Below are 14,922 nucleotides of genomic sequence, written 5' to 3' on the forward strand. Positions count from 1 at the left end.
AGCTCTATGGCCAACTACCTAGTAGTCATTTACAGTTGGTTCAGTGTTGTGTACCTTTGAACTCAAGTTCATCTGCAAACCTGCTTCTTATCTCCTGTGGTCCTTGTGTTAGTGAACAGCATCACCCACGCAGTGCCGGCAACCAGAAAACTTTAGTATTATTCTAGAGTCCTTTCCTCCTTGCTAATCCAATTGCTCACTGGGTTCTCCTTCCTTTCTTTCTTTCTTTTTTCTTTTGGCGGGGGTGAGGGCTGGGGGAGGTGGGTATTATGGTAAAACACACGCTGAATTTATCATTTGTAGGTGTGAAGTTCTATGTTTTAAGTACCTTCACAATGTTGTGTAACTGTCACCACTGCGATAGTCCGCTTCATTTTTTCGCATATGGTTATTGTTTCTCCATCACCATTTGTTGAAAAGTTTGTCCTTTCCCCGTTGAAAAGGCTTGAAACCTTTGTTGAAAATCAATGACCATATGTGTGAGAAATATTGCTGGGTGCTCTGTTCTATTACATTTGACTGAATGTATGTCCTTATACTAGCACCATTTTCTGTTAATTATTGTAGCTTTGTAGGAAGTTTCTAAGTGAGGAAGTATGAGTCTTTACACTTGATTCTTCTTTTTCAAGATTGTTTTGGCAATTCCAGGCCTCTTGAAATCCCGTATGAATTTGAGGATCAACTTTTACATTTCTGAGAAAAGGACTGTTGTGATTTTGATAGAGATAATGTTGAATATGTAGATCACTTTGGGTAACATTGCCATCTTAGTTTTAAGTCTTCCTGTCTTAAGAATATGAAATGTCTTTCCATGTACTTAGGTCTTCATTAATTTCTTTCAGCAAGGTTTTCTAGTTTTCAGGGTATTTAACTCTTTTTGATAATATTGTAAGTGGAATTGTTACTTAATTTCCTTTTCATATTGTTGCTGCTGTGTAGAAACACAACTGATTTTTGTGTGTTGTTCTTGTACCCAGCAACGTTGCTGGAATTATCCTTAGGCTTTAGAAGTTTTCTGGTGGATTCTTTGAGATTTTCTATGTATATGATTATGTTGCCTCTGAATATAGTTTTACCTCTTCCTTTACAATTTGGGTGCCTTTTATTTGTTTTTCTTGTCTAATAGTTCTGGCTAGAACTTCTAGTACAGTGTTGAATATCAGCAGTGGAAGGAGGCACCCTTGATTTGTTCATGATCTTAGAAGTATAGCCAAACTATTGAGTTTGATATTAGATGTGATAATAGATCTTCACAAATACTTTTATCGTGTTGAGGAATTTTCCCTCTATAACTACTTTTCTGAAAGATCTCATGTCAGTCTATCATGAAAAGGCATCCTATTCTGTCAAATGCCTTTTCTGCATCAATTGAGATGATCATGAGTTTTTTCCCCTTAGTTCTATCACTGGTGAAGCCATCTGGTGCAGGACTGTTCTCTTTTGGGAGGTTTTTAATTACTCACTCAATCTCCTTACTTGTTATAGGTATGTTGAGATTTTTCTAATTTATCTGGCATCTATATAAGTAATTTGTGTGCTTAAAGAAATTTCTCCATGATTTTCTAGGTTATTTGTTGGCATACAATTGTTCATAGTATTTTTTTATAATCCTTTTTATTTCTGGAATGTCAGAAGTAATATCCTCACTTTTATTTCTGATTTTAGTTATTTGTTCTCTCTTTTTTCTTTGTCAGTCTATTTAAAGTTTTGTTGACTTGTGTTGATGTTTTCAAAGAAACAACTTTTGGTTTCACTGACTTTTCTCTTTTTCTGTTCTTCTTTTGTTTTATCTCCACTCTGTTTTATTTCATTCCTTCTGCAAGCATTGGGTTTAGTTTGTTATTTTTCTTGTTGTCTTACTGCATGAAGTATGAAGTTCGGTATAATTTTGAGATCTTTCTTCTTCTTAATGTAGCCATTTACAATAAATTTCTTAATACTGCTTTCATTGCATCCTATTAAGTTTTGGTATGCTGTGTTATCATTTTTATTCATTTCCAAGTATATTCTAATTTCCCTTTTGATTTCTTCTTTGACCATTTGTTCTTTGAGTGTGTTGTTTAATTTGTACATCTTTTTAATTTTCCTGTTTTTCTTCTGTTGAGTTCTAACTTCATTTCATTGTAATTGGATAAGATACCTTGTATAATTTAAAATCTATTGAGACTAGTTTTATGGCCCAATATGGCCTATCCTGAATAATGTCCGAAGTGAACTTGAAAACAATGTATATTCTGCTATTGTTTGGTGGAATGTTCTATATATTTCTGTTAGATCTAGTTGGCTTATTGTGATGTTCAAGTCCTCTAATTACTAATGTATCTTTTATCTGGTTGTCCTTTTCATTACTGAATATGCACTATTAGAGTTTCTAACTATTGCTGTGGAACTGTTTATTCCTCCCTTTTATTCTGGTCATTTTTGCTTCATGTATTTTGAGAGTCTCTTACTAGTTATGTAGACATTTATAATTTTTATGTAATCTTGCTTTATTGAAACTTTTATTAATATATAATGACGTTCTTTGTCTCTTGTAACCTTCTTAAAGTCTATTTTGTATGATTTTAGTATAAGCACCTCAGCTCCCTTTAGGCTAATACCTGCATGGATTATCTTTTTGTTTTTTCACTTTTAACTATTAATATCTTTGGATCTAAAGTGAGTCTTTTCTAACTGCATGTAGTTGGATCATCTTTTAAAAGAATCCATTCTGCCCATCTCTGCCTTTGAGTTGGAGAGTTTATTCCATTTACATTTAAAGTAACTACTGATAAGGAGGGACATTTTGCTATTTGTTTTCTATTGGCCTTATAGCTTTTGTGTCCTTCATTTCTTCCATTTTTGCCTTTTTCTGTTTATTTGAATTTTTGAGTAAAAAGTTTTGATTTACCTTGTATTTCCTTCCACATATATTCTATAGACATTTCCTTTGTGGTTGCCATGGGAATTACATTTACCAGCCAAAAGTTGTAACAGTCTAATTAGATTGATAGCAACTTCAGTAGTATACAAAAACTCTTCTGTACAGTTCTGTCCCATCTCACTATTGTTGATGTTACAGATTACGTCTTTATACACTGTGTGTGCAATAAACTAGATTAATATTTTTATGCATTTGTCTTTTAAATCATATAGAAAATAAAAAGTGGAGTTAAATGATAATTATAGTAATACTTCTATAATTGCCCATGTATTATCTTTGCCAGAGATCTTTATTTCTTCCTATGGCTTTAAATATTGTTGAGCATCCTTTCATGTCAACCTGAAGGATTCCCTTAGCATTTGTTGAAGGGCAGGTTTAGTGGTAATGAATTCCCTTAGCTTTTTTTTTTAATCAGAGAATATCTTAATTTCTCCCTCATTTTTGAATGTCAGTTTTTCCAGGTATGGAATTCCCTGTCAACAGTTTTTTCTTTCAGCACTTTCAATATTATCAACCCACTGTCTTCTGGCCTCCAAGATTTAAGATGAGATATTGTTTGATAACCTTACTGAGGATCTCTTGTATGTAATGAGTTATTCTCTCCTACTGCTTTCAAGATTCTCTCTTTTCTTTGGCTTTCTACACTTAGATTAGATTATTTTTCTTTCTTCCCTTTCTGTCTTCTCCTCTTGAGATGCCTACAGTAGTATGTTGTTTCTGTTTATAATGTCCCACAGATCCTTTTGGCTCTGTTCACTGTTCACATTTCTTCATTCCTTTTTTTTTTTTCCCTCTGTTTCTCAGATGGAGTAGGAAGAACATGGAATCCAACTCTCTACCTACACAACAATTGTACTGGCAGAAATTGTCTGAAGTAACTACTTTGGAACTACAGGTGCTATTTGAATGCTTGCATCTTTCAGGGAAAAGTGTGGTGGTAAACTGATGTTAATTTCAATGTCAGCCTTCAGTGTGATAGCACTACCCATCTCCTACCCCTCAGCACTGTGGTAGGCAGTCATATTCACATTCCTGGAGTGACTTGCTGGAGCTAGAGCGGGAAATAAGAATCTGGTTCTCAAAATACTAGAGTTCTGTGCTCTGATTGCTGATTGCTTTTGAGTTTTCAAGTGCAGGCAGAATCTAGCTGCCATTGTTCCAACCCTACCCACTGAATTGACTTCGAAGGGATTTAAAGGAACAGCACCTGTTTTGTTTGTTTGGCTTTTTCCCTTTTACCCCATTTAGGAGCCAGACATTTAAGAACTAGGACATTGAAAGGAAACTACTTACATGGGGGAAATTAGAAAGACACCATGTATAACCAGGAAAAGCTACAGGCTCAGAAATAATTTGAGACGACCTCATGGTTTCACCTCAGGCTGACACTCTGTGATACCCAGCACAAAGACACCTTTCAACAATTAAAAAAAAAACAAACAAAAAAACCCAGCAACCCCTGGAGAAGAGGGAGAATCTGATTTTGGGAGTTACCATATTATAAGATTCAAATGTCCATTTTCAATTAGAAATCAAAAGGTATACAAAGAAACAGGAAAGTATGACCCATTCAGAGAAAAAATAGAAATCAACAGAAACCATTCTTGAGAAAGTTTAGATGTCTAACTTTCTAGACAAAAAAGTTAAAACAACTATCTTAAGTTCCTCATTAAGCCAGAAGAAAACATGGATGAAATCTGGAAAATGATATATTAAAAAATGAGAATATCATTAAAGAGAAAGAAATTATTTAAAAAAAAAGAACTAAAATGAAATTCTGGAGTTGAAAAGTACAGTAACAGATAAATACAATAACAATAAAAAATTCACTTAGGGGGTTTAAAATCCGTCTTGAGCGGGCAGAAAAAAGAATCAACAAACCTGAAAATATTTCTTTCAAACCCTGTTCCTTTTTCCCTCCTTTCTTCCTCTCTAGTTCAAGCCTTGCTGATCTTAGACAGCCTCCAAGTGTTCTATTTACTCCCTGTTTTGCCTTCTCTACTTCTACCAGAATTAATTTAAAAAAACAACAACAACAACTCTGATGTTGACACTGCCCTCAGAAACCTCTAAGGATACCTGTGTCTATAGACTGAACTTCATGTTCCTTAGTTTAGCATTCAGGGATCCTCTCATTTTGGCTCCACTTTGCCACGTCAATCCATTGAACTTGAGATATAAATTCCAGTCTCCAGGAAATACAAGGTCTAGAGAAATAAATTCAGTGACTTCTTGAGGAAGCAACGATTCAGATCCAGAAGGTGGGAAATTTTTCACTTCAACGGGACTGATTTCTTCAGTAAGCCAGTGTCTTTCAATTTTATTTTCTTCATCACTAAATTAAAAAATACTTAGGGACATCACAACCAGATACAAAGTGTAGGTCTGGGTGGATGCAGATTTAGGAAAACTAGCTGTGAAAAACATATATTTTGGTCAACAGAAAATTTGAATATAGTTAGGTATTAAATGAGAGGAAAATTTACTAAAATGACATTACTGATTTGGGAAAGCCAGCTATAAAAATATTTTTAGGTTGTCAGAAAATATGAATGTGATCCAGGAATTAGATGAGAAGAAAGTTTACTGAAACGGTAAGGTAGATGTTAACTGAATAAAACAGATTGCTAAACCTTGTGATCTCATTTTGGAAAACAATATGTAGACACACAAAGAGGGATGTGTATTAAAGTATTAACATTTGTAGTGAGAATGTGATGTTTTTATTTTTTATTGTAGGTTGTCCCAATTTTCTACTTTTCTCTAGGACATACTGAATGATTCTGTAATAAAATTTTGTATATTAAGATTTATGTATATATTGGGGGTATACATGAGAATCAAGAAATACATGAATGTATGGTCACCAAAATATTAAAAGTGGTTTTGTCAGGATTTCAGAGGATTTTACTTTCTTTCTAACATTATATCTATTATTTGAATACTTTAAAATGGGTGTGTATTATTATGTAACTGTAAAGGAGAAAAGGAACAATGCTACTTTCCTGTGGGAGTGCAGCCAAGTCTATTGAAATAGACAAGTCACAAAGAGGACTGCAACAGCACAGCTTTTTTTTTTTTCCTGTGGTTGATTTGGATGCAAAATCTACAGGAAAACATCGCGAATGACTCATTTCACCAGGAAAAGGGCATACGCTATTTGACTAAAGAGAGTAAGGGAGAGGCCGTAGAAATATTTCATAAAGACTTAAGTAACACGTTTAATAATCATTGTTTTTATTTCTAACTACAGTGTAAGTTTATTCAGGACAGGGACTTTAAACTTCATTCTATTTCCATTGTGCTGTATTATCACTTTTGAATGATTTTTAAATAAAATCCCAGCCCCGTCTTTGAGTAATACTCTGAAACCTGTTTCATTTCTGTTCTATTCTGTGTGTCTCAAATACTTTAAGGCAGCCGTGTTGTAGCCCGTCGCACTTGACTTTAAAGTCAAAAGTTTTGACTTCTAGACTGAATTGTTATTTAGGCCGGGCTCCTTTACAAAATGAGAAAAATCATATTCTCAAGGTCTGTGGTAAAGCCAAGTGATACACCTGTAAAAGGACCTACCTATCGCAATCCTGGCATATTGTGCGCCCTCCTTAAAGGGCAGGTGAGTTGAGTAACATCGTTAAGGGTGCCTTTGAAACAGCACTTGAACGTTAAAGGTGAATATGGGATTCCTTGCTTTGGCACCAGTCGTCTTTGGGGTCGTACCCGCTCTTAGACGCAACAGGTGCTACCCAGCCTGTTTCCCTTCGGCAGTCCAGCTTTAGTTCCTGCTGCAGACACATATCCACTGTATCTTGAATCCCGCTCCCAGGGTACAGACTTCGCGCAGGCGCAGGCTCCGGAGGCGGGCTAAAAGCACAACTGGGGCTTCGAGGAAAGGAAGTACGCCCCCGCCGCCTGTTGTTGGGCCAATGGGGCCGCTCGGCTTAGCCGAGGGCCTATGAAACAGGGCAGGAGGCGGGGTGTAGAGAGGAAGGAGCCGCTCTCACGTGAGTAGGGGGCGGGGAGGGAGGGGGCAGGGCGGCTGTGGAGGCCCAAGCGGCGGAGCCTCTGGGACGGCGAACGGGCAGCGGAGGAGGAGACGGCGGGTCGGGTAGGGCCGCGTTTCCCCTCCTCCTCCTCCCACCCTCCTATCTACCAAGCCCGGGGAGGGTCCTCTGACGACCCCTGTGGGGAGCCAAGTTGTGTTCTCATCCCACGGGGTTGGGCCGGCGAGACTGCGCTCAGCTTCCTCGGCGAGCCGGGTTCTGAGGGGAACCGTGATTGGGGGGAGGGGGAGCCGCGACGGAGGGGGAGGACGCATGCGCAAGCGGGAACGCTTGGGCAGCCCCTGCCCAAACCGGTTCCCCCTGTCTGGGTGGGTGTCTGTCTCCTCAGTCCTGTACTTGCGGCATTCCCTCTCGCCCCTCAGCAAAGCCGGTTTATGTTTTGACTTTCATGTTTTGGGACAAGTCCTATTGGGAATCGAGCAGCTTCCTCCGCCTCAGTTTCTCCCTACTGCCCGCTGGGCCTCAGGCTGTGACTTAGGCTGGCTTTGGCCTCAGGCTAGCTTCCTGGGCTGCGCCTAATTTGAAAGACTTGCTCTAGTCTAGTGTCGGTCTGCCATCTCGTGTTGGCCTTTCTGTCTCGTTTTCCCCGCCTGCAACTGACGTGCCTCCAGCATCCCACTCGCCCCAGATAATTGAATATCTGCCCCCAGTGCCTCATTGCTGTGTCCTGATTCTCAGCAACCAGGGTTTTGTTTGTTGAGCCGGAGAATTACCCCAGAGTTCCAGGAGTTCGCTGTCCATTGCCTGGTACTACTTTGGTCCCTACTTTTCTAACATTCAGACTGTTATCATCTGCACCTGTTTTTTACAGGCGTCTCCATGCTTACATGGTTACTCAGGGATTCCTATATTTTGGAAGCAAATGTCTTAGTAGACGTGTTAAGTGATCAAGCTACTAGTGCTCACGCTACAAGTACTCCGTTAGTTTAAAATCGTGTTCCAACTTGTATTTTACATCTTTTGGCTTTTCTTGTTTTTTGTCAGTGGAAAAAAATTGTCAAGGACAGGGTTTCACAATTTATTTGATATTTTCTTTCGAATAAATACCTATATTAACGAATATGTGACTGACCTAGTAAGTCGTGAGTGTGTGTGATTCCACCTACTTTGTCTATGTAGGAAGGGAAAGAAAAAACAATGAAGAGTGAATTGAAGAGTGATGTTTGAAAAGTTGAAAAAAAGTTAGGTGCCAAGGGAGTGCATATTCAACTTTTTTTTTAAACGAAGGACCTATTAGCCTTAATTCAAGCGTGTGTAGGGTGCTATTTTAATATATATTTAAGGCTTTTAAGTGGCGTTTACGTACAAAACTGAAAATGAATAAGGGAGAGTTTTTTTATGATCTTCCTTTGTAGACCTCAGTTTGCATACTAAAATTTGAATCCATGATTGATGTGTGTTTATTGGTAACATGTAAGATTTACGTATGGCTTTAATACATGTTACCAACTCAAATTTTAATTAAAACAAATTGCTATGTTGTGGTACACTTCCTTTTCGTTTCAATTTTATAACTCGGTTTACAGATAACTAACTCGGCTCATTGGTATTAAGGTACCCGTTTGGGTAGTTAACCTGTCAACTATATGCATTTTGGCATTTTTTGGCGCAGTGTTTAATTAGCGGTTTACAAGTGCGTAATCTGGATTAAATGGTAGTTTAGTGGGATTCTGTAAAAGTGAAGGCACCTGTTATCTTCTGCGTATTGAAAGAAGTGTATTATACACATCATTTACATTTATACACATACATTTATATGATTTTCTGTAAACATATCTCAACTTTTCAGCCTAGATTCTTTAAAGAAGTCATTTTCTTTTATTGAATATGTTTCCAGCTAAACTTTACAACCCGGATTTTTTTTAAAGAAGTCATTGTCTTTAGTTGCATGTTTCCAGCTGAAGTGAAGCCTACTTTGAAGGTCTCACCATTCCACAATGATCTTTTTAACAAGTGAGCTTTGAGTACAGGCTTCAGAAAATAATTAGTTTAAATCAATGCAGCTGCTGAGTGTCTATTTACACTGGTGTGCTAAGATTCTTACATATGCTGCCCAAATGTTATCTTTGTAGTTTTCAATATAATCAGATATTATTACACTTTTCAAGCATGTGAAATAAGTGAATATAAAACTCTTAAATAATCTTTCTTGGAGATGGAACTCAAATATTAAAGAAGTGCTAATTTAACCAACATACATAGAGCAGAGTTTGGTATGACATTTGGGTGCTTTATATGTAATTGCCTTGTTTTATTGGTTTTCCGTAATTAGATCGTAAAGAAGGAAAATCCAAGGCTAAGGACTTGGCTGTCCATGAGTATACATGATAAAACATACCAATTTAACAGCTGTTTCTTTTTTGCATAAAATGATTACCTGGTCTCCCTCCACCCTCTCCAGTTTTGTGTTGATCCTGAGATCCTCATTCTTTAGAAAACTTACAAGTCAAAACGATACTGGATAGACACTTAAGCTTATATTATAACCGCTCTTGACCCTTAACTGCCTTATTTCTGTTCATGTGCAAAGACTGACCAAATATGGTAGTTTGCAAGTCATGAACATTTTAGTTTATAGAATTTAGCCTGAAAGTCTCTCTTCTTGCCAGAGCAACCGTAGTACTCTGAGGTACTCATCAGTGAGAACTTTTTGAAGATTATTCTATCTACCAGAGTTCTATAAGGCCTAACTACCCCCGCCACCAAATACCTTTTTCTGTGGATCATAAAGCAGTAAAAATAAAGTCCTAAACTTGCTTTTAAGTTCACGTTTGACATTAAATAGTATATATTACCTTGGCTCTAAAACATGGGACTATGTCTTCTTAATTTTGTGGCTGTGCTGCCCGATTTGGAGGTTTGCACCTCTCTTGAGTTAATGCATGGTTGTTTTGCATCTCCAGTTAAGGTTGCATCAGCTTTTATGTAATAAATCACTACTCCTTGGCATCTGTTAATCTTTGTGGCAGTAAATTTTTCTTCGTACTAAAATATGGCATCTCAAGGTATATTAACAAATTAGTTTCTGTGGTAACTTTAACAAAATGTCATTAACTCTTAAAGCTTGACACCAATTTGATTATTTTTAAAATTTCTTTTTCCCATTTTGCTTTATTTGTACATTTTAGTGATCATAACCCAGCAAACTATGGTTATCATCTTGTTTTCAATTATCTGAGGGTGGCCCTTGTACCAGGAAAAGAAATTACGTACAGAATCTTTCTTTGGAAACATTTTAAATATCATCATGAGTATTAAGAGATAGCATTCAAGGCTAACTTGGATTAAATGTTGGGCATTTGTATACTACTACTGGAAAGAGCCATGTGTTAATCTTTTTTTTTTATCATAGAGGTAATAAACTCTCATGCCCTTGAAGTATACTGATAAACGGATCCTGGCAAGGTGAGAATAGAAACATGTCATGTAAATCTCTTTTGCTGTGATACACAATTTTCTATGAATAGACCTCTTGAAATACCCACAGAAGAGAAATGGTTATATTTTTATTGTAGTTACCTGTTGAGTTATCTGTGAATTAAAAATCTGATTTCTGTCAAACTTCAAAAGTGAATTCTTAGATAAAAATTGTTCCCTAGCAGAACAATTTTTAAATTATTTTTTCTTTTTTTGGTTGTGAGAAAAGATCTTTTCAGATAGGTTTAAAAACATCTGTGAAACTAAATTTAATTGTTTGTGAATTCTTTTATCGTCTTACACGACGCCTCGTTCAGTACTGTGCTCAGTAAATGTTTATTAATTGTTCGCCTCCTATTCAACACTTACCAAATGTCCCACCATCCTTATGTAGCTATGAGCCAGGGCCGCCTTGTATCAGAAAGTGCAGAAGACTTACGTGTTTTCTGCCGTACATTCATAGTTTGTCTACACACATTCCCCTGAAAATTAGAGGTTATAGAAAAGAGAAACCATATTTACTGCATTCATCTCAGGCTTTGGTCATCTATTGAATGATTTGCTTGCTTGGCGTTAAATTCACATAGTTTAAGGAGAAATTAATAATACAAACATTTCTATCTAAGGATAGACCGATTGATATTCTAAATGGAATAGGTTCATTTTGTTTGCTGTGGATGAGAAGGAACTGTATTGACTAATTTCCTAAAAGGAAGGAAAGTCTGGACAGTTCTGCATTGCTTAAAAATATTCATGTTTTTATATTTATAGCACACTAGTGTAAATTATATTATGCTTCAGAAATCTGTTCCAGAAAAAGTAAATACAAAGATACTTTTTTTAGAAACTGTGTACTACTAAGGTTAAAAATGTAATCTGACCTTGTGAATGAGTAGTTTATTAACATTAAGCTAACTCTCCCTGTGTTCCCACAAGTGGGTTTCTGTTGTGGCAATGGTACCCAAACAATTTAAATATTTAGTTCCAGAGATACTGTGTTGAAGTGGCATAAAGCCAACATACCTAGAGTTCTGTTAAAAAAAAAAAAAAAGTGTTGTTTACTGAAATGGCCATAGGAACCTGGGGAAACCACTTAACATGGTTTATCTTTTCAGGTGTCAACAGTATTGCACTCACATAAGCAACACAGAGTGAAAAGAATTGTTTTATGTGCATTTCATCCCCATTTCTTTTTGTACTTTTCATTAAAAGTATCAAGATAAAGAGGGGAGAGTGTGGACTTTGGAATCAGAAAGATAGAGATATCCCAAGTCTTGAATTTACTTAATATATGACTGAAGGTAAGCTGCGTAATGATTCTGAGACCCAGTTTCTTCATTTGTAAAAATGGAACTAATTATGCATTACAGCTGGGAAGCACCTGTCTTTCCTCCCTCTCCCCTTCCTGGATACTCTCATTCACAAAGAGTAGAAAGGGTTTGGTCCCCTCATTTTATGTGTGAGAAAACTGAAGCTACAACATTGTCTAAGTCAAATAAAAAAAGACTGAGGAGCTCAAATCCCAGTTATTGTTTTTTTTTTAATATAATACCAGACCGTTAACTTTAAAGAGTCTTAATAAAGCTTGGTTAGTCATGAGAAAGTGAGAAATAACTCTGAAAATATTGGTTGTCGTCTTTAGGCACTTTTCTGTATTGATTTTGAGTTTTATCCTAAAGATCCTATAAAGTTACAATTAACTTTAGAAACTTTTATTGATCAGTGAATGGATAAATAAAATGGGGTATATACATACCATGGAATGCTATTTGCCTTAAAAACAAAGGAAATTCTGACATGTGCTACAACACAGATGAACTTAGAAGACATTATACTAAGTGAAATAAGCCAGTCATAAGAGGACAGATACTGTATGATTCCACTACTTCTGTAAGGTACCTAGAGTGGCCAGATTCATTAAGATGGAAAGTAGAATGTCAGTTCCCTGGGGGAATGGGAATTAGAATTAATAGGTACACAGTTTCAGTTGGAAAAGATGAAAAAGTTCTAGAGATGGATGGTGGTGATGGTTGCACAACAGTGTGAATGTACTTAATGCCATCGACTATATACACTTAAAAATGGCTAAAATCGTTAAGTTTATGTTACGTATATTTAACCACAATTTTTAAAGATTACAACTATTAAAAGCTTTTTTAAAATTAAAAAAACTTGTTTTCCAAATATTATATTCCTATAATTAAGGTGTAGTTCATCTGGAATTGAACTAAAAGAGTCACTTCATAGTTTAAAGAAGTAAATTGTCACAGGCGTTTTAGGTTAAAATTTGCTTAAAAGTAACTTTTAGATAAGCTGGATTTTCTTGCCTTTAGGTGCTGTAGGCCCAAGATGATTGTTCTGTTTTCTTTTTGGTTTTTAAAGCTAAGGTGAAATTATTCAGAAGGCTTATAAATTAATGTGGTTTTCTTAGCTCACTGAAATAATTCAAAGAAACAGCTCCCAAATTCAAAATCAGACTTAAAAAAAGACACATCTATTGTTTAGCAATTAGTAATGGTGGAAAGGAATTTATTTTTATAAAGAAGGGATGATTTTCCATTGAGTTTTGTTAGATTTGTCCCACCCTTTCCAGGGATAGGCTGTGAGAAATTCACGTGAAAACCAATGCAGGGAAACAAATCTCAGAGCCAGAAAAAAAAGAAAAACGCTGAGATTAATATAGTATGATTAAAAAAAATAACTTCTTTCTACTTGTTTAATTTTAAAAGACTACAAACTCACAGGAATTGGCCTGCTGCAACATCTTTGAGACTTGATTTGGGGGGGGCTAATTCCTAATTTGTCTTTCTGAACAGAGAGTAACCTTGTTGGATATGTGTTTTAGAAGGGTTCAGCTGGGAGCAATATAGAGTATGGAGTGGGTGGGGAGAGAGTGGTGATAGAACACCAAGGAGGAGAGATGCATTCCAGAAAAGGACAGAGGCACCTAGATACCTGTGTTTGGATCAAGTTCTCAGTTTGTCTGTCATATGAAGTTAATACCTATATGGAAAGGTTAGTGTAAAGATTAGTAACAATGCATGTGAAGCTCCTTAGTACCATATTGGGCATATGTAATTGTTACTCAGAAACTGGTAAGTATTGTCCTCTCTTTAGATTTAGCAAGATGATTTTTATTTTTTTTTATTTAAAAAATTTTTAAATTGAAGTACAGTCAATTACAATGTCAATTTCTGGCATACAGCACAATGTCCCAGTCATGCATATACATACATATATTTTCATTTTTTTTCCATTAAAGGTTATTACAAGATATTGAACATAGTCCCTTGTGCTGTACAAAAGAAACTTCTTTTAAAGTTAACTTCTATTTTTATTTATAGTGGCTAACATTTGTAAATCTCAAACTCCCAAATTTATCCCTTCCCACCCTCTTTCCCCGATAATTGTAAGATTGTTTACTAAGTTTGCAAGTCAGTTTCTGTCTTGTAGATAAGTTCATAGTGTCTTTTTTTTTTCTTTTAGATTCTACATATGAGTGATATCATGTGGTATTTTTCTTTCTCTTACTTCACTTAGAATGACAGTCTCTGGGTCAATCCATGTTGCTGCAAATGGCATTATTTTATTCTTTTTTGTGGCTGAGTAGTATTCCATTGTATAAATATACCACAACTTCTTTGTCCAGTCAGCTGTCAGTGGACATACAGGTTAGCAAGATGATTTTTAAATATCTTCCTTAAGATTCATTCCCTAAAGCTGTACTCATTTGTTTTCTTGGCAGAGCAACAGAAATGATGGGGATTAAGAGGAAGTGTGATGAGTGTTTTGATCCAGAGTGAATCCAAGATATGTTTGTGGCTCATTGTTGTTTAACTGGAGTCAGTCAGGCACACTTGAGGGTAATTCTTTTTGAGTCTCTTCATTTCACTTGTCATTCATATCCACATCCTCTGTCACACATTTGTAGTGTAGCATATCTGTCATTTGTCCATGTTATGTAGATCCTATCACTTAAACACTGATGAAAGAGTATTATTCAGCCAAATTTATTGAGCACTGCCGGTAAGCAAGGATATGAAGGTAATATAAATAAAACCTAAGATCCTTGTCCACAAGTGGTTAGTTTAAAGGAACTGTGTCTGGTGATTGTATCCTCAGTATTTACCATGGTAGTTTTTACTAAGTAATTGTTTCTGGAATAAATGATCAATATAGTGTAGGAGAAAAGAGGTGTAACATTTTACTATCTGATAAGTGTTATAATTCTGTGATAGAATTAAAAAGCAAACGAAAAGCCTTAGGAGCCCAGGAGGGAAATAATATTGCAGAAGGGAAAAAGAAGAGGTTGAATATTTGATATCACAAGGTTGCTGATGGGGGAGAAGGACTAATTGGGGAAATGAAGACACATTCCTAGCTTAGCAGACAGCATGAGCAATAGCTTGAAAGCATAAAAATGCATGACACATTTGGTGAGTTGTCTGGTGTGGTTCGATAGGAGATAAGATTAAAATGTTAGATGGGCTCTAGGTTTTGAAGAACTAATGATATAAG

The 14,922-nt window shown here is 36.2% G+C and overlaps 1 protein-coding gene across 8 annotated transcripts in view; it reads left to right on the forward strand.

Moving 5' to 3' along the window:
• Positions 1 to 6,948: 6,948 nt before the first annotated feature.
• RABGAP1 (RAB GTPase activating protein 1) overlaps positions 6,949 to 14,922 on the forward strand; it is a 134,593-nt gene continuing 126,619 nt past the window's right edge. The window contains exons 1-4 of one of the 8 annotated variants that reach the window (XM_072960088.1): positions 6,959 to 7,031; positions 10,340 to 10,392; positions 11,520 to 11,705; positions 14,150 to 14,267. The gene's annotated coding sequence lies outside the window, so the exon portion shown is untranslated. Of the gene's footprint in view, positions 7,032 to 10,339; positions 10,393 to 11,519; positions 11,706 to 14,149; positions 14,268 to 14,922 lie in introns of all 8 variants that reach the window. The other 7 variants (XM_072960089.1, XM_031677513.2, XM_031677514.2 and 4 more) reach the window with 7 other exon arrangements.

Source organism: Vicugna pacos, chromosome 4 (genome assembly GCF_048564905.1).
Source record: "Vicugna pacos chromosome 4, VicPac4, whole genome shotgun sequence".
Lineage (NCBI taxonomy): Eukaryota > Metazoa > Chordata > Mammalia > Artiodactyla > Camelidae > Vicugna > Vicugna pacos.